The 20,504-nt window shown below is 42.0% G+C and overlaps 1 pseudogene; it reads left to right on the forward strand.

Moving 5' to 3' along the window:
* The first annotated feature begins 8,825 nt into the window (after positions 1-8,825).
* Positions 8,826-20,504, forward strand: part of LOC115797192 (F-box/WD repeat-containing protein 7-like) — a 43,689-nt pseudogene continuing 32,010 nt past the window's right edge.

Raw genomic sequence — 20,504 nt, forward strand, 5'->3', positions numbered from 1 at the left:
CACATCTGTCTGAGGGAACATAAATATACCTCAAAAAAAATAAATATCCTGATGTGTCTTTCTAAAAATATATACATATATATAGAAGAAGTTTGTAATGTAAATCCAGAATAATTTGAATACACACACACACTGCAAAAATGGTCAGTTTACATGGATATCATTCTTAAACCTTTCCAAGAAATGCTTCACTGAATGAAATCTTCAGATTAAATTAAACTATTACGTTGTGTGATAGAAGGAACCCTTGAGAAAAGGATAACACTAAGAAAACTGCTCCGTTAAAATGTTGCAGCTGGGATGGAGATCATGTTTTTTTAAACAAATCCCTGATTTTGGAATTCATATTTCTAGTTAAGGAAAACTGAGCTTCCCTGCAGAGCTTAGCTTACAGTTAATGCAAATATTCTGTTAAGACTAATTTTTTAATGTTTATTCAAATCTGTTCTTGACTTTCAACACAATTGGAAGCAAAGAGGACACATTTTGCCTGAGCCTTCACATCTTGCTCTACAGGTGCTTAAAAATACTCTTTACTCTTTTTATGGCAGCAATGGAATTCATCTCAGAGTTTTTAAATAAATTTAAAACAGATGGGTCTACATCAAGAACAACCAGTGGTGGAGCTAGGATTTTTCTGAGTAAGGGGCCAAGTATTTGTGGTAGATGTGGTGATATACGGACCAATAAAATGAAAGCCATTACATTAAAGTTATGGTAAATCTTATCACCATGAGGTGTAAGAATTCAGTGAACTTATGTGCCATTACACTAAATAACAATATCAGACATTTCATACAATACAGCATTAACTGTTGTTGCTCTCCCTAAATGATTTCTGACCTGATGAAAAGGGACTGGAGGTGCCCTGCTCTTGCCCAGCCTCTGGTCTACTGTGTCCTGCTGCTCTCTCCCTCCTCTCACCCTGCTTATTTTCAGCTGGCAGACTCATTCTTTTGCTCAAAAACTGCTGAATTCCCGCCTGAGACTGACCCTTTCATTTCATATTCTTCTCTATCACTGCCAAACATTATAGTTAATGTTAACACACAAATGCAAATTACAAAGAAGTACATGAATTAGTGAAATGCTAATATTCATGTTCAAATATAAGTAGGGCCTCAGTTAACATTACTCTTAACTAACTTTGCTTCTTAATTTAATGTTTATCAGACTTAAGCTATGTGACAGCAGTGAGTAAAAACGGATTTATGACTTATTACCAAAAAACTCCTCAAAATGTAGACTGGCATTGGTTGTCAGTTAAAAAAACTTTCTCCGCGAGATCGTTCAAATCTTCTTTTTCTTCTGTAAGCTTTATACAAGCTGGACAGTCCTATTTGGCTCATTAGCGCTAGTGGTGTTTCGGTGTGGAATTGCATCCACCTATAATTTGGTCCTCGCTCTCGGACAAAGAACAGATGAGTGACAGGACGGGCACTTCAGGGGGCCAATCAAGATTTCAGATGGTGCCAATGCCCCTGTGGTCCCACCCCTAGAACCACCCCTGAGAACAACAGGTGTTGGTCACAGTTATTGGTAGAAATTCAGACTCCTTATACAAAAGTTTTTCTTCATGAACCCACATCCATTTTTCTCCTACATATATTCATACAATCACACACACCTTAATGTTAACTCACTCCTGCTTTTATCCAGTTGTCATGATTTCCATACGTGCTCCATGTTAATCTGGGATTTTTATTTTGGCTCTGTTTATTAGGGATGCGCCGATCCGATATTCAGTATCAGTATCGGTCCGATACTGGCCTAAATTACTGGATCGGATATCGGAGAGAAATAAAAAATGTAATCCGATACATTAAATAACGTTTCGCTCACATTAGCTGCATTACAGTGCTCCGTCGTCTTCTTGTGGGTTTGCGGCTAACCAAACCAGCTTAGAGCTGCATTACCATCACCTACTGGATTGGAGTGGGGGATCAGGAGTTAGGAAAAAACCCTCCGCACATTCTATAAAGTTCGCCGTCGCTGCGACGGATTCCCTTTGACACTGAGCGATCATCGCTGACATGTTTTTCCGCCTCCACCGCTCTCTGTCTTGTTTGTGTGTTGTGCTCGCTGTGCTGAGAATCAGCTGTTATTTTTTTTTCTCTACTTCAGCTCCCGGACATACTGCTAGCGAGCGCAGCTATTAGCACTGGTGACCGTCCGGTACCGGAAGAACCCCTTCCCCATCAAAATATTTTTGATCCTTTAATCCCTGATTAGTGACTAAATATAGACCTGCAGTAGAAACGTATTTAGGAGAATGCTTGTAAATATAAAGCATTACAAGATTACGCTCACGCAGCCCCCAGTTTGTCAACATAAACACTGATGACAAAAGTCTCTGGAGCTTGAAAAAAGGCGACTGGACTTCTTTTTTGTTTCTTGAAGACGTTTCACCTCTCATCCGAAAGGCTTCTTCAGTTCTCAACCAAATGGTGGAGAGACCCAGGTATTTAAACCCCTGTGGGGTGAACAGAACCAGCTTCACCCCAGATCAGATTTGTGCACTTTTAGATCTCTGCCTTACCACAACATATTTTAAATACAATGATGGATTCTACAGACAGAAGCATGGATGTGCCATGGGCTCCCCAGTGTCTCCCATTGTAGCCAACCTTTACATGGAGGAAGTGGAAAGTAAAGCTCTTGGTTCTTTCAAAGGGACGGCACCTAGCCACTGGTACAGATATGTAGATGACACCTGGGTCAAAATCAAAACCCAAGAAGTAGAAGCCTTCACTCGTCACATTAACTCAGTGGATAAATACATACGTTTTACCAGGGAGGACACCAGAGATAACAAGTTACCATTCCTGGACTGTGCGGTGCTTATCGAGGAAGATGGAAGCCTCAACATTGAAGTTTACCGGAAGCCCACACACACAGACCAGTATCTCCTCTTTGACTCCCACCACCCTCTGGAACACAAACTTGGGGTGATCAGGACCCTACAACACCGTGCGGAAAGTGTTCCCTCTAAGGCAGAAGGGAAGCATAAGGAACACACACACATTAAGAAAGCCCTCAAAACATGCGGTTACCCCAACTGGGCCTTCATCAAATCAGCTAAGATGCACAGGAATGAAGGCCAAACACAAACTACAGAGAATGGGAAGGACAAGAGGAACAACATTGTCATCCCATATGTGTCAGGCTTGTCAGAGAAACTCAGAAGAATTTTCTCCAAGCATGACATCTCAGTATACTTCAAACCAAGTCACACCCTAAGACAAAAACTGGTTCATCCCAAGGACAAACCGCCAAACACAAGATCAGTGATGTAGTGTATGCTGTTCAGTGCAGTGAAGAGTGCTCGGACCTCTACATTGGTGAAACCAAACAGCCTCTTCACAAACGAATGGCACAACATAGAAGAGCCACCTCGACAGGACAAGATTCAGCAGTACATCTGCATCTGAAGGAAAAAGGGCACTCTTTTGAGGATGCCAATGTCCACATTTTGGACAGGGAAAACAGATGGTTTGAAAGAGGAGTGAAAGAAGCCATCTATGTCCACTGTGAACAACCATCATTGAACAGAGGAGGTGGATTACGTCACCAACTTTCCCCCGCTTACAGTGCTGTCCTGAGCTCCCTTCCCAGACGTCTCAACCCCCATTCACACCTTTGTTCCAGTGACCTCAATAGGCCACAGGAAACAATGGAGCGGAGTCCTAAATTGGTTTCAACTGAAACCACTGATTAAATATGACCCACGCCCCCTTCACACCTGGGCACATGTGTTCAAGCACATGATCAATAGAGGGTCATAACCACCTCCAGGGGACTACGCCCACAGGGGTTTAAATACCTGGGTCTCTCCACCATTTGGTTGAGAACTGAAGAAGCCTTTCGGATGAGAGGTGAAACGTCTTCAAGAAACAAAAAAGAAGTCCAGTCGCCTTTTTTCAAGCTCCAGAGACTACTATGACCTGGATAACTGAGAATCTACACAGACATACTGATGACAAAACAGCAGCAGTCAGCTGATTTACGAGCAGTCTGTTTGCACAAGCGGAAAGAGGCGGAGCCGGCTCAGATGGAGCAGAAGGAAATTTTTTTTCGTCTTTTTCGTCCCTGTAACCTCCATAAACCTTTACTGGGAAACAGCTGGAGGTCCTTCATCAACCACCTGATCAGTAAGTGAAGAAAAGAGAACTTTGTAGCTGCTCCATCCACCCTGTTTGTTTCACACAGGGAAAAACTACAGTACAGAAGTTAAAATATGCAGATGAACCGTTGAAAAAAAGTATTTCTTATCCAGTTACTTAGGTAATCAATATAAATAGAATAGTCAATTGCTAAAATAATCAATAGTTGCAGCCCTAATGAAATTTGCAACATACCATAAGCCAATGCATCACCTTCTCACACAGAAGCAACAGGATTCAGGTGATAGTTATTGTTGTAAGTAAAATTTATTTATATAACGTTTTTCACAGACAGAAAGGCACTGTACAATAATTAAAACACAATATCAACCCCCACCCCCAGAAAACACTATGTTGAAAACATAATAACATTACCATATTAAAAGAATAAAAATAAAGTCAGAAACCAGAAAGCCTGGTTAAACAGAAAAGTTTTCAACTAATTTTTAAGTGATGCCACAGAGTCAGCTAAATGGAGCTGGAGTGGTAAACAGTTCCAGAGCTTTGGTGCCACTGCCTAAAAAGCTCTGTCCACCCTGGTCCTTAGTCTTTTATGTGGGACAACTAAAAGACTTTGATTTTGTTGTGTGAGAGACTGTTGACTTCTTTTTTAATTTTTTTTTTTTATGTTTTTAAATGCCTAGATAAATTTTAAATATCGGATTTATATCGGTATCGGCCTATATCCAAATTTAAAAGATCGGTATTGGTATCGGACATAAAAAAAGTGGTATCGTGCCATCCCTAATGTTTATATGCATCTATGTGTCATGGACCTAATTGTATTGGGGCCTCTTGGCCAGTTTGTAAATGAGAACTGGTTCTGAAACATTTTATCTGGTAAAATAAAGGTTAGAGAAGTGACTGGTACGTGCTGAACATGCACAGTGGTGTTTAGCATGGACACACAAACCTAAATGTCTCCTTCTGAGTCCCTCTAACTTTGGACTCCAAGTACAAAAGAGGAAATTAGAAAATTTATGTGTGGGGACAAATTTGCTTTCACCACCAACACTGCTGGTTTACTCAAATTGGCCTTAAAAGCAGGCCCATACATGCTAATGCATGCCTCCATGTCACAGTTTTTTTTGTTATGCTGATAATAAAATGAGTAATGAATGAAATTATTACTTAATTCTGAAATTATTATATTGTTATTGCAAATAAGTATCAAATAAGAAGCCCACTGCAGAGTGGGTAGGAGGTGGGAACCTTTCATTACTTTCAGTCATATTGATGGATTAATTTATACTTTATAGACTGTCTCATCTTCATTATAAGTTATTAAGTGTTTATAAGTTATTATCTTGTGGATTCCGATCAGTTGTTTATGCTTGAATTTGTTGTGTCGGCTGTAAAGGTGGCAGCATTAATGTGTGTTCCCTGTTTGTTTACCATGTGCTTTGGCGCCGGCACTGACGCCAAACATCAACCAGCTGTTATAGAACCAGGATTTGCTCCTGTAAATAGTCCTGCAGGGGGCCTACAAAATCCTGCTTCTTTCTTTTAAGGCCATTAACAGCTTCGCTCAGTATCATGCGTACATTACCACCTGTATTCTCAGGTCCTCCTCCACCCAACACATTGTTCCACCTGCTCGCTAAAGCCTGGAGTCGCTGGACCCTCGTCTTAACAACTTCCATAAGTTTGCCTCAAACCCATCTGTTCAGAGGAATATACTCGTCGTAATCTGCCATCAGTCCTCATTCTACTATGGTTTCTCTGTTATAACACTATTCTCTACTATTGATTTTATTGTGTTTATCTTATTTCTGTAAGGAGTTTTGAAAGATGCCTATAAATAAAAATTATTATTATTATTATTATTATCATTATTATTATTATTATTATTATTATTACAGTTGTTCCAAACTGAGCTTCTAAATCAATCTGATGTAACTTCAGGCCTCAGGCTGCAGACTGAGGGGATGAAAGCCACCATCGGTGGAAATCAATTCGATTGGACCGCAGCGGAGCGTTGCGTAAGCCAGAAGCCCGACGTCATTAAAACGCGCCAAACAAAGCTCCATGTCTGAAAGAAAGAGAAAGGGAGGAAGAGAGAAAGTTTGGTTTCTCTTTGATTTTGAACTTTTAAAGGTCGAAAACACGTAAATTTAACGCTCCGAAGTTGTCCTCGAAGCCGACCTGTTTGTTTGGACCTGAAGCTGCTGTGAAGAATAAATAAAGAAGAAGAAAAACACCGGTGTTTAAAATTTAAAGTCCCGGGGAGCCAGGGGAGACCTCAAAACGTGAGTCCGCCTCACTTTGCAGCTTTAGCGGCCTCTGAGTGGTGCTTTAGTCACTAAAAGAGTCAAAAAAGAATCTGCCAGCTGTTATAGATATTATCTAGGGGAATACGCGGTTTCAGGAGGAGCGCAGGCAGTTTGAAGTGTTGCTTCTTGTGTGTAGTCGTGTGCAGATGTCCTCAGTTCACGCACCTGTTGCCGGCAGGTTTGTGACTCTCCCTCGTTTAGTTTGTGGAGTTGGCTCTGGGATAGGTTAGGTTTGGTAGGTGAGCCGGTGCTGCCTGAAAATACTTCCCCAAATGAGTTTGTACTGTCAGCTGCAGCAGATGCTTCTGTGTCAAACATACGGCCCGCGGGCCGGATCCGGGGGACATGCCATTTTTAATCTCAATCAGGCTTTTCACTTAGATAAATGAAGGATATATAAATGTGACTTTGCCAAAAGCTGATTGCATTGTGATGGGAATGTGCTTTCTGCCTCAAAATGGCTTAATATCATTCATGAGAGGTACATTTGACAGATTATAGGTCAACTACGCATTTACAACAGTTTAAATTCTGGCAGTCAGTTTTGTTTTGTTTTTTTGTTGGCACTCTGCTAAAGGCTTTGCAGCTTGTAAAGAGAGAGGGTAAATATGTTGGACTTCTCACTGTGTTTTCTCATTAAAGGTGGGTCACATCACGAGAGTCCAGACTACTAATTTGAGAGCAGAGATCTCAGTCGTGATCAGTTTTATAGCCCTTTTGCCAAGCTGCCAGCTGCAAGCCGTCTTGGGACAGTGATGAGTTTACCTGTGAAGCAAACGGGCTGAAACGGCATTTACTAGAATGTATAATAAAGCATTCATAATAGATAATAAGATTGTTTTGGTTTTTTTTTTAATCAGTTTTGTTGGAGGATTTATTCACTTGAGCAAAAAATAAAATAAATAAATAATCCAATTGTCAGAAATAAAAGAAAAATGCACGCGCTTCTGTCCCAATCAGGTCACACGGGCGTTTACTGTGCATTGAGAATCAGGCCTGTTTTCAGGTAAAGTCTTTAAGTACGGAAATGCAAAACCACAGCCTTCAGCTACAGGACCTCACGATATCAAAGGAAAACGCTTCACTGTGTTTGGCAGAAAGATTCAAATATTGAACTCTTTAATGTCAGAGTGACTTCTTCCCCCTTTTTAAAAAAACAAACAACAAAACATTATTTAAGTCAAATGACTGAAGTATGTTGAAGAAGGAAGTATTTGAAAGGTTTTGGGTGAATTTTTCAAACTTCGGATTTTGATTTTACTGAGCTTCAATTTAAACCATGTAGTGTGTTGATCACGTTGTCTTATTTCATGAAAGCTTGTTTGAGTATTCTCATGTTATGATTTATATAATTTTTGTAGGTAATTCTGCTTGTTTGATTTGATTATTGTTATATATATATTTTTAATTGTGACATTTTTTCAAATGTGACCAAAAAAGTAGGAGGCGGCATTGATTGATTTGATCCTGTTTTGTGCCGAAAAATGTGTTGAATGATGCGTAGCTGGACTCTGATTATTAGTAGATATGAGACCAGACTGATGGAAAATCTTGTTCAGTAACAATAACAGAAGGTCAGTAATGGTTTAAATGATGACCTGCTGTGTTGTTGAGACTAAAGCTGACGGATCTGTAGATGAAGTCATTTGACCCGTCTGTATTTAGGGATGATGTTAACGAGGTTTTATGATGATGGTGCGTTTTTTCCTCTTTGCTCGTGTATCTTATTATGTGCAGTGACGGTTGTGTGTGGTACATTTATCTGAAATGTTGTGAATAATTAGAACATGAAACCAGTGAACAAAATTTCATACTGTACTGATGTCGTGTTTGAATAAACTTAAGTTTAACGTGACGAATAAAGCTGCTGCTGTTGCTCATCAGTAAAATGAAAAACAAACCAAAAACCAGAGTTTCAGGACTGTGAAAGAAGAATAAAAAAAAATTTGCCCTCATGATTGAAAATCTTGATATTTTAAATAATCAGATTTATTGTTGTATTACTGGTGTGCAGAGCTAAAGCCCATTATGTGTTGTTTTTTTCAGCAAATGATGCTCCTCATTGGAACACACCTGTGGTCTGAAACTACCTGTTCTCAGATATTTATACTCTGCAGAATCAAACTTCAGATCGATCAGTTCAAAAAATGGCTTCATAGGAGGGGGCGGCTGTTTGTTCTGAGGAGGAGACGAAGGGCTTTTTTAAGGGCTTGAAAATCAAAACCTTTTTTTTTTTTTTTTTGGTGCAGCTGAAATTTTTTTTTAAACCAGACACTCCCCCCCTAAAGGATGATGATGATGATGATGATGATGATGATGATGATGATGTTTTTGTCTTTCCAGGATGATTCTGTGTTCTTGTGCTGGTTGAGAAGAAAAAGAAGAAAAGATGGAGGGAAGGCTTCAAGAAAGGAGAGATCAGGAGAGGATATGTAAGCAGGAGGATGGATCTCCAAACCTAATTTAAGGACAAGCGCAGAAGAGGAAGAGGAGGAAAAGGAGATGGAACTGATGAAGGATACTTCCAGAGACAAAGCCCGAAATGGGGTGATCAGCGGGCACACCCCAGTCTCTGCCTCTTCCTCTCTCACCTCTTTTCCTTTTATCTCCTCCCTTCACCAAGGAAGAGGGGGTGAGGACAGCGAGGAAGAGGAGGTCAGAGTCGCCATACTCACTGTTGAGGAGGAGTCCTGTCCCTCAGAGCCCTTCGGCACCGCCCACCTCGTACCAACCAATCATGCAGTCGTACAGGCAGAGAACACAGGTGATGAACAGGGGGACGAGGAAGGAGAGGGTAAGGTGAAAGAAGGAGAAGAAGATGAGGAAGAGGAGGAGGAGACGGTAGAAAACACTGAGAGAAGAGAAGAGGAAGAGGAGCTGACGTCACCTGCGGCTCATCTGCAACACCAGGTAGGACTCCCCAGTGATAAGTCGTGCACATGTAAGCATAACAAAGACGCTCTTATAGTAACGTGTTAATAAATAGTGTAATGTGTGCAGTTTGTCATGTTAACTTATTTCAGTTTTCATGTAGTGATCTCTGAGCACTGTGTGTTTCACCAGGAAACACCGGGCACCACACGTGTGTGCAGTTTACTGAACAGACATTAAATCACTGTGTAAATTATGCATGTGTGTCTCACATCACATAAACCCTCAGCTGCAAGAAGGCTTTATACCATGTAGTGAAGCAAAACAAGGAATTCTGATGCCGTGTAGCCAACTCACTGAAAACTGCTTCACAGGAGCTGAATATGACAGCTGCTGATAGTTCAGGGCATTAATAAACCAAACGCATCCTGATGTAAAATCATGCTAATCAGTCTGCAACTGTGCTGCTTGCATTTAGTTCGATGCCTGTTTTTTCAGTTCAGCTGAAAGCCTGTGTTCGTTTCTCTCTGTTTGGTTGGTTGTGAAGGCCCTCGGGTACATTATTTGTCTTCAGTTATGCATCATGTAGCAAATGCATGTGTGGGTATGTTAGATTTATTCACAGTCAGTGTTTTTTTTTTTCTTTAATAGCAAAAGAAAAAATGCTGCATCCATTCCTGCTGATATGCAGGATTATTAGATTTCTGAGTCTCTGCTTCTTCTGGAAACAGCCAGCAGGTGGCGACAGTCCACACCCCATCTCCTCAATGTGAATGAAACACTCCTGACCTCAGATGTTGTGTAGTTAGTTGACACACAGATACTGACTGTGTGGTGTGTTGTGTGTGTGTGTGTGTGTGTGTGTTGTGTGTGTGTGTGTGTGTGTGTGTGTGTGTGTGTGTGTGTGTGTGTGTGTGTGTGTGTGGGGCATCTTTTTCTTACAACAGGAAATGCTTAAATGGGTTTAAAGGTGAAGGTGTGACAGGCTTCGTATTCAGCCTGCAGCTTTCAGGATTCAAAGATTGGGATTTCTTGAATAATTCCTGAAAATAAATTCAGTTGGATATGATTTATTCTCTGTGTTAAAGAAGGCTGGGAATAATCAAAGCTCAGTGCAGCACGACGCCAATTAAAGAGCTTTAAATTCTTGTGATGTCGACAGAAAAACAGTCAAAAGTTCTCACATTAAAATCTATCAGATCTTTGCTCTGAAAGATGGCCTCAACCACCAAGTTACTGAAAGCTTTAGTGATAAATATGTTTTGTATATATGTGTAAATATCAACTCTATAAATGTTTTATGTACACAAAATAAGTTTGTTTATTTTTTGCTGGAGGCTGTTACACACTGCTCTGTGAATATTGCCAGTGACAGGACTTTATTCCTGGACTCTAGCAGAGTCATTTTGCATGATTCACACATCAAAATGATCCTCATCTCTTTTTTATACTCGGCCATCTCCGTTCAGTCTGTCTGAAAAGAACTGTTTTAGGTCCTCCGTGTTTAAGCCAACTTTATTCTGATTGGCTGCCCCCTGTAAACCAAAGGTTTGAGCAGCAGTATAGAGACACTGCGTGAACCTGAGTGTTTAGAGTGGACTGAAGCCTGAGCTTTTGGCTCACGGGATTGCTAGCCACAAATAAATGTTAGCCTGGGGAGGGGTGAAGTGTCGCATGAACGGGAGAATCATGACATCGCACAATGCGTGAAAATTGCCACGCCCACTGGTAGATTGCTAATTGCGTTGAAATGACACTGCAGTTATAAAAACGAACCTGTAACGGGCGAGAGGACGTCAGCCCGGCGCAGTGACCTCGTTTGAAACTTTACGTATGACAGGAAGCAGAAAAGGTTCACTTTCAATTATTATTTGAATTCGCTGCATGGTCCTTTTTTGCTCCTTATTTAGATCCATGACCTTTCAGGAACAAGAGTGATGTGCAGAGCTGTAGTTACTGCAGAGGGATAAAGATGATGAGCTGCACCGTGAAGATACAGGAGAGAGATTTTGAAGCTAGGTTAAGGAGAGAGGTGACGATCAGTGAGCAGCAGTATGGCTCCATGCTGAGAGAGCACTGCTGCAGGGTTTGCTTTGTGTGTTGGATGGAGTCTCTGGACTATGATGTTTGCATTTGATGTTGTGATCTATAGTGAGAGTAGGGAGCAGGTGAACCAGGCCTGGAGAGGTGGAGGTACGCTCTGCAGAGAAGAGGAATGAAAGGCAGTAGAAGCAGGACAGATTGCATGTGTGTGAATGAGAGGCAGACGGGTGTGATGGTGAAGGTGGGTGAGTTTAATTTCCTGGGGTCAACCATCCAAAGCAACAGATGGATGTTGGAGACAGAATAATGATGCGCTGGTGTGTTTTCGCTCTGTCACTGGTTGGAGGACTTGTTTGGTAAAGTGTGATGTCAGAGCTGTAAATACTGGTCATGTTCACTGTGCTGTAGATACTGCAGGGGATCCAGCAGCGTGTGCTTAGGGTGGGGCCCATCTTGTGTCTTATAATCTAGTACAGTATGAGCGTGCAGTATCCACCCCTCACTCGAGACAACAAAACATGACACTGGCGAGAGCCCAGAGGCCAGTTTGACACCTCGCAGTAGCTTTAAAAGCTTCACAGACTGAAGACTTCTGAATACGATTGATTGATCATCCGGATTCAAATGTTTCGGTCTCAGATTTCATGAATTTGAATAAAAACCTCAGCTTGCTGTCTAGTGTCCACAGAGAGAACTGCACAACTGATCATCAGGTATCCCATCATGCTCGTGGCTCCATGCTGATAATGATGACCTCAATCCCAAGGACTCAAACCAAATTAGCCATCACAAAGATAGGCATACTGCACACACACAGTAGGTGTGGGTGGGAATGTGCAGCAGTCAACATTCCTCAGATTCCTCCCACAACTGCGGGATCATGGGATATGAAGTCTGTTCCCATGGGAACTGATGGCTTAACGCGCACACACACACACACACACACACACACACACACACACACACACACACACACAAGCACACACACACAGTCATACTGGTGCAGAACCAGTAACGGCGCCATAGACGTGATGGGATGGCCGAGGATAAACTGATGCTTCTGGCAGTTCTCTCTGTGGCCACTAGAGGACACATTGTGGTTTTTATTATAGTGAAAACAAATGGAAGTTTCAAACATCAAATTTGCTGATGGATGATGCATGACTGTCTTTGCAGGGCGTGATTTAAGTTTTAGAAATGGACGGTGAGGATATTGTGGGTTTCTTGGCTCAAGGGTCCTTCTAGTTTCATTAGACTTGAGTTTAAGCTTTTAGGCGTGATGGTTAATGAATCAGCGAGGGTCCTCGCAAAGAGGTAAATACAAAGGTTTGTGTTTGTGAGGGAGCAGACAGAAAAACTGGGGCATTAATCTGTAATCTAAGAGCATTTTTTCTAGATTACTACATGTATATGGGGATTAAACACACACACACACACACTAATACAGGAATTATATTAATAGAGTTTAATACTCTGTGGAGAGGTTTTATCTTTGTTTTATAAACCGATTTAGTGCAAGTCTGTTTCTTAGTCACCTCCAAAAATGTCTCTGAAAGAACGCATGACAGACACACTGACCTCGCTAGGGTCAGATGACTGGTGTGAATAGAAGCACATTAGAGCTGCAGCGGCATGTCTGGTATGTGAGCGTGCACATTTCCTTTCCTTTGCTCATACAGTGAACAAGGTGTTTCAGGAGGAAGGATGGACCTAATTGTGTTACCGTCGCTTCCTGCCTGAGGAGGCTGCGGTTTAATGTCCACGTCAGAAAGGAGGATGTGCCACTTTTTGTGTCACAAAAGGAGACAGTTGTTAGTACAATGAGAAACATCTACCGAGCGCCTCGGATGATTTTATGTCATTCATCTGCTTTGTTAGTCTGCCGCCTCGGATGGAGGAGGGTTTTGTGCTGCAGCCTTGAGCCGACTGATTGACCATCTTTTCTGTGAATGCGTCATATTCCTAGTTTTTAAGGAATAGTCCATCACAAGTAAAGTGAGAAAAGAAGCCACAGAACTGGCAGAGAGGTCTTTGCACGTTCTTCTCTATTAAAGGTGTGTTTGCATAGACTGTATATAAAAGATGGATGTGTGTATCATCTCATTGGTTTCTGGACTCACATTAAAAAAACATTTGCCAATAAGTTGGCGCTTTTTTGGAGTCAGAAGTGAACATATTTGGAGACGAGGGTGGAGTGCCAAGTTATCAGCCAACAAGCTTCATTAGCAAGCTGCTAAATGATGCAGACTAATAAAATACTAGAATTTTAGTCACCAAAACTAAACCACAAACTCAGTGGACAGTCTGTACCGCACAGCAAGCTGTAATATTTCAGATTATTTCATTAAAATGCTCAGCAGGCACCAAAAACCACAAAAGCATACAGTTCAGACACTTGAAGTGATGTTTTCACACGGGATTGACTCATGTTTAGAGACAGCCTCAAGTGGACATTAGAAGAACTGCAGTTTTTGGTGTTTTTTGTTTTGTTTGTTTTTTCCAGACCTGGTGGATACTGCTTGTACCTTCCCTGAAACTACACCCTGAGTCTGTATGTGTGCTTCTTTTTTTTTTCTATTTTGCATCAGTTCACAAACATTTTCGGCCACATGTCGGCCTGTTTTATGACTCATCCTTTTCATATCTGGTCTAGTTTGTCCTGTACAGCCCATTTCTGCCATCAGCAAACAAACCTCCCAAAAAAAGCAGTTAAGACATAATTCACTCGTCAGTCTTTCCTTTCTCCTTCCGACCGTCTCTTCCTTTGCCTCATACACACCTTAACACACCCTCATACCCATGCAATGAGTGTCTGTGTGCGCGCGCATGCAGTCACATTCCAGTGCCGGGCAGCATTCCAGCCAGTCAGGTCCGGCCATACCAATCACGCAGAGTCAGCGCGACACACACACACACACACACACACACACACACACACACACACACCACACACACACACACACACACACACACACACACACACACACACTCTCTCTCCTCGAGCTGCAGCAGCATTCCTGGAGTCTTCTGCTCGTCAGCAGGGCAGAGGCTTGAACCTGCGACCTTCCAGTTACAGTGCAGTGTTTTTGAGGCGGGTTGATTCTGTTACTGAAGAATTTAATTAAATTCTTTCATATCTGACTTTTTTCTAGGGGAAAGTAAAAGAATAGTTCTTACAGTTTTTTTTTTTTTTCTCAGTTTCTCTTCATAATTCAGTCGGCAGCCCGACAGGACACCTTTAATAAACTGCCGGTATTCCCCTGACTAAAGCTTTGGCATCATCACTTTTTTATCTCGTAGTTTTTCTTTAGTCATCTTTTTAATCTTCGAACTTTTACATCAGTGCTTCATTTATTTATTTAGACCTTGCATCCAGGTAGTAACAGGAGTCATTGTCAGAGAAATAAATGCATCCCAAGGGCCAGATTTAAAGAATTATGTTATTGTTTTTAATGCCACGGCTGACCCCTGATTTTTAAGTTCTCTTTTGTAAAGAAGAAGTTCTTGTACTCAGTCATAAACTCACATGTTCTCCTGTCAAAGTTGTCAAATGTGGGAACAGGCCCCTACTGTTAGTATTTTTAATGCAGTAGCTGAATGTAGATACAGTAGTGTCCCCATTTGTAATCCTGCATATTGTGTGCCCAAGACTTAGAACCAGCGCTTACAGCTAATAAGCGAGTCACGCTTCCCCAGCAGGTTTCCCAGGAAGATTAAACTATGAATGTAATTCTGATAATCAGGAACAAAAGTTGTAAAATTTAAAAATGGGTATCTTTTGAGGTGTCTCGTGTGGTGTCATGTGCACATTACTCAAGAGTTGTCAATCATATTGGACATGATACAGCCACCAGTTGCTAGGGAAATGTATATTCCCCGACTGGTTGGCAGTGCTTCCTGGAGGTGGTTGCCAGGGAACCACCAGGGGGGTACTGGAGAATACTCATGGTTGCCAGATGGTTGCAGACCAGTCTCTAGGTACGTGTGACTTGGGCCTTGTTCACCTGACTACATGGTCACCATGATGCTCACACGGATGAGTTAGCATCACATGTCTGGAATACCTCAGTGGTCTGCAGCTTTTTCAATAGCCTGCATCATTGTCTCAGATTAGTCTTCGTCTAAATAAGCCTCTGACTGTACAAACATAGGAATAAAGCTTCTAGTAAACCATGAAGCCACAAAGCTTAACTAGTAAAGGTAACTGCTCAGTCTGGTAATAAAATTGTTGTAATATTTAGTATCTTTGAGCATTTTGAATAAAAGGGAAAATAAAAACTGCTTTAAAAACTCCCGGGTGCTCAAATGTGGAAGCTGAAGTACAAATCGACCTTCTCCTTTCCCTCTTATTTTTTTTTCTTACCACTCGTGTCTTTCTCTAACTGCACCATCACCATGGCAACCACACAGACCTGCGTTCTCATTGGTGGGCCGGTATTCTGCTGACCCTCATTCACACGTGTGTGTGTGTGTGTGTGTGTGTGTGTGTGTGTGTGTGTGTGTGTGTGTGTGTGTGTGTGTGTGTGTAGCACAGTGAGGAACAGGTGCTCTGCTGTCCTGTCTCCTCTGTTTTTACTGCAGCATGTAAGGCGACACCTGAAGAATGCCAGTAAAACCTTGAGGCTTGTGTCGTTCTCGTGCCCCCCCCCCCCCCAGTCTGTTTTTCTTTCTCTGAATGCCGTCTTCACCCACACACCTAGTTTTTCTTCCTCTCCACTCTTTCTGTAAGTCTCTTCATCTTAATATTTTTTCTCTTTCCAAACCTTCGTACATGACGTTTCTGACTGACGTCATCGAATCGCAGGCGAGTAACAGAGATGCGGCATTGTGAGATTTCTGTGTAGAAGTGAAGCTGGTGCTAAAGCAGCTTTTAGTGAGTGGAAAAACAACACTTTTGAGGTGAAGTCTGCAAACTTTTTAAGCCTTTTTTATAAAAAAAATCAGATGTGACTGATGATCATATTGAGGTTTTGCAGACATGTGACAGCTAACTGTGATGTTAACTTGTCCGTCATTTTGGACGTGCAACAAACGTAGTGAATTGAATAAGGTCCCAGCCACAGAGACTTGGAGACCAGTCTGCAACCTTCCAGAAACCAGCTGTCGCTAGGGAAAAACGTGTGTTTGCCAACCGGTCATGACCTCTGTGTGACCTAAAAGTCATGTTTTCATATAGCGATTCGTTCTTCACACAGAGCTTCGTGGCTGATGGTTGGTCACTGTAGCGAGTGTTCAAGGCTGAGGATATTTCACCTGTCATCACAGCAGGTCGCTGGATTGGATTGTGCAGACTGCCCTATAGAGACGAGCCGAGGTGCTCGGAGTAAACTCGTTGCTCCTTGATGTCCAAAGTTTCTAGCTCTGGTGCCCCCCCCCCGAAGGTTTTCTTAGCTCACCCCACTGAGAGGAGCCCCAGCATCTAGCAATCAGATGGCTTTGACATCATTTTGTATTTTTATTGTGTTGTTGTGGTACAAAGTAGGTGGATGGTGTGAGCATTATATTACAGCAATGTTCCAACTCTGCAGATTCCTTAGATTACCCTCTTTACATGCTAATGCTTCATCACACACAAGGCCAGCATATTAAAGGTCCTCTTATACTTCCTGTGAGTGTGTATCCTAATTCTTTCCTTCCTTTGTGCCTTTTTTCCTTCCATCCTCCCGTCCTGATTGCTAGTGCTGTTGAATCTCTATTTCTCCCCTGAGAACGATTGGAGCTTAGACACACACACACACACACACACACACACACACACACACACACACACACATACACAGCTACTCATTAAAATATACATGAGCACTAACTCCCTTACATCCCTCCAACACTGTCTGCATTCATATGGATGAACACACACGGGCGCACACACTCTGCACGGTGCAGTGGCATTGTTTTACTTCCTTTATAACCACTTGTTGTTTGCTGCATTGCACCTCTGTTATGTGTCCCACTGGAAACGGCTTCTGCCTTCAGACCCTGGCAGCGTGTTAGCTTGCTAAGCTTGGTTTCTTCTCACCGTAGCTCTTCCTGCTAATTGAAGATTATTACCGTAGCATTTTATTGTCAAAGTAGTTCTTAATTGAGGGCTGACAGAGCTACAACAAATTATTCAACCACAGCTACACAAGCTGGGTTTGGACCCTCGAAATGTCTCAGTAAAAAAACAGAATAAGAACCGTGTCTGATGGCTTACAGTGAAGAACACGGGTGTAGCATTAAATCTGAAAATGTTAAATGACTTTGATAGTGTAAGAAAATGTTGTCTACCTAAATGGCCTTTAATAAAGGATGGACGTATGGATCAGCTGAACATTGGTAAATGCCTTGTTGACTGATATCAGTCATATTTAGTTGTTTGCAGTATATTAATTTTGCACTGGCTCATGCACCAACATCAGCCCAAAATTTCACACTTGTTGCTTCCTTGCCTGCAATGATGCAGTTGTAGCTCATCGTTATTTGTACTGTGTCAGTTCACAACAGCATTTAGTTTGTTTTTCAAGGGGCTTTTTACTGGGAGGCAAAGAGTGCAGTGGTAGAAAGAGAAGCCCAACAATCAGGCAATCCCCTTTGAGCAGCACTCGGTGACAGCTGAGAGGAAGAACTCCCTTTAACAGGAAGTGACCTCCAGCTCGGGTATGGGCAGCGATCTCCTGCGTGTGGTTGCTATTTTCTCCTCAACTTAAGATGTTAAAATGTATTTAATCTCTCTGCAGCCTAGAGACCAAGGCCAGATGATAAGTGATATTTCTGTGCATGCTTAAGGCTGCTGACCTCCTGACCTCTGAAGCTCTTACTCTTGGTTGTTTGTGCCGTATTATTGATGCTAAAAACGAACTGCAGCTGAGCGCGAGGGTCCGCTTCTGTGGCACTACTCTGCTCTAACACACAGTCATCTACAGAGAGGGAGAGATGAAACATCATCTGCTGAAAATCAATCCTTCACACATTCCTCTGATCCTCTCCCCTCCCCCTCTCTCCTTATTGATTCCTCTCACACTCGAAGGGTAATCCTGCTAACACACACACTCACACACAAGGCCACATCTGCCTCTGTCTTTTTTTGAAGTGTGTGTGTGTCTTTGAAGTGGTTTTCTCTGTGTCGGACTGTTTCTCAGTGTCTGACAGTTGTTGGCTCTGAGGATTGCGAACGCACAAAAAACGCAGATGTGTTTGTTTTAACAATTTTCTTTAGAAACTGAAGTATGAGAAAGTAAAAGGAACAAAGCAAATTTTGTGACTTTACACCAGTTTTAGCTTCAGTTCAGCTGATATTTGTGCATTCAGTTCACTAATTACAGATAGCTGAGTCTAGAGGGTTACTCTCACTTTGTCTTCATGCTGGAAAAAGGAAATAAACTCCCCCGTTTGTCTCCTCTCATCACCTGCACTGTCTGCAAAGATGGAGTACACAAAACTGCATCTTTCTCTTTGTGCCACACAGTATGTGACTGGAAGTACCTCATACGCCTGTGTTGCTGGGTTGCAAGCCCCTCCATCCATCCATCCATCCATCCATCCATCCATCCATCCATCCATCCAGTGTTCTCCCCATTTTAGGGTCACGAGGGCTGGCACCTATCCCGGCTGTCGTAGGGCAAAGTATGGTCCAAGGACCAGAAGGAGTGCCTGGACCATTTCAGTCCAGGCTGCAACATCCTGAAAAGAAAACAAAACCTCCCAAAAGAAACAAAATCATGGTCAACAGCAGTGTAACATCACTTGTGAGTGACTCAGACTGACTTAGTGAGCTTAACCCTGTGAGGTCAAAGTCACTGTGGATGGCTGTGGCTATAGCTGCAGACCATAACTGCTTGGAGACAAGTAAAATAAGTGTTATTTTTGGAGAGCATGTGAATAGTTTTTAATTGCCTTTCCACTTAAATCATGATGTGATTTTTATATCTGTCTGTGGTGGCAAGCGTGCTGTTCTATGCTGCAGGCCTGCTGGGGTGGCAGCATCACAAACAAGGATGCAGGAGACTGGACAAACTAGTGAGGCGCTCTGGCTCTGTAATGGACACACTGGGAGAGATGTTTGGAAAAATGAACACTAAAGACATTAGAAGCCATCCTGATCACCCACTTTATAACATCTTTATGGAACAAAAGGAGATCATCACTGGAAGACCCCTCTCTCTGTTGTAAAATGGAGAGCTACAGAAGGTCATTTGTACCCACAGCCATCAGGCTTCTCACTTATCTACTACAGATTTCCCTCTGGGATCAATAAAGTTATTATTATTTATAAATTTGTTGGAACAATTTGGAAAACACGCACACAGATTCAGATAGTTTAGGGTCAGGATCACCACTGATGGTGACTTATAACTCCAAGAGTTAAGATGAGATATACCTATTATCTAAAATTTTTGGAAGTTATTGTCACAGCTGCTAAAACATGAAAAACAACCCAGCACAATAAAATAATACAGAGCTCAATCAATCAAAGCTTAAATGTTCTGCAATAAAAGATTTTCTGTATCTGCCCGGAGGCAACAGAGGAGAAACAGATGTTAGACAAAGCGCTTGCTGATCCAGTACCAGTTACAGGAGGTGTAATCTTCAGGGTTATAGGCCTCGCAGCCGGCAGTAGAACTACCAGAGCGTATGAGCTGGTGAAGAGTCTCAGCTGCCAAAGGTGTGATTCAAAGAAAAATCTTGAAGACTTGCAAACGGATCTTGACAAGACTGTAAAACCAAAAGTAACAATTTCAGCTTTGCGTAAAGACGATGAGAAATGAAGCTGAGCTTTATCAGGTGTTAAAGACATTAAATAAAGAAAAACCGGAGCTGAGCTGCTGTAACAGGAAGTTTACTTTCTTCCAGAGTGTGTTGATTAAGCTGCAGTGAAGTAATGCATCTGCAGAGTGTGTAACCCTGACTGTGCTGGTGCTGGACTCCTTTACAGTATTATCACACACCACAGTCATCCTCTGGCTATATGTTGTGAAACCTGCATTAATATCCCTGCATTAAGGTGGTTCATGATGAACTTGATCATCAGTGCAGGGCGAGGAAACAGCTGCTTATTAGAGGGAAGAATTACAACTACAAACTGTGGAACTGCTGGAAAACTTGAACTGTACCAAACTTTAAATTTGGCTGAGCGCTCTTCTTTGTGCATCTCTGAGCTGCTTTTAGCATGGCT

Source organism: Archocentrus centrarchus, chromosome 18, assembly GCF_007364275.1.
Source record: "Archocentrus centrarchus isolate MPI-CPG fArcCen1 chromosome 18, fArcCen1, whole genome shotgun sequence".
NCBI lineage: Eukaryota > Metazoa > Chordata > Actinopteri > Cichliformes > Cichlidae > Archocentrus > Archocentrus centrarchus.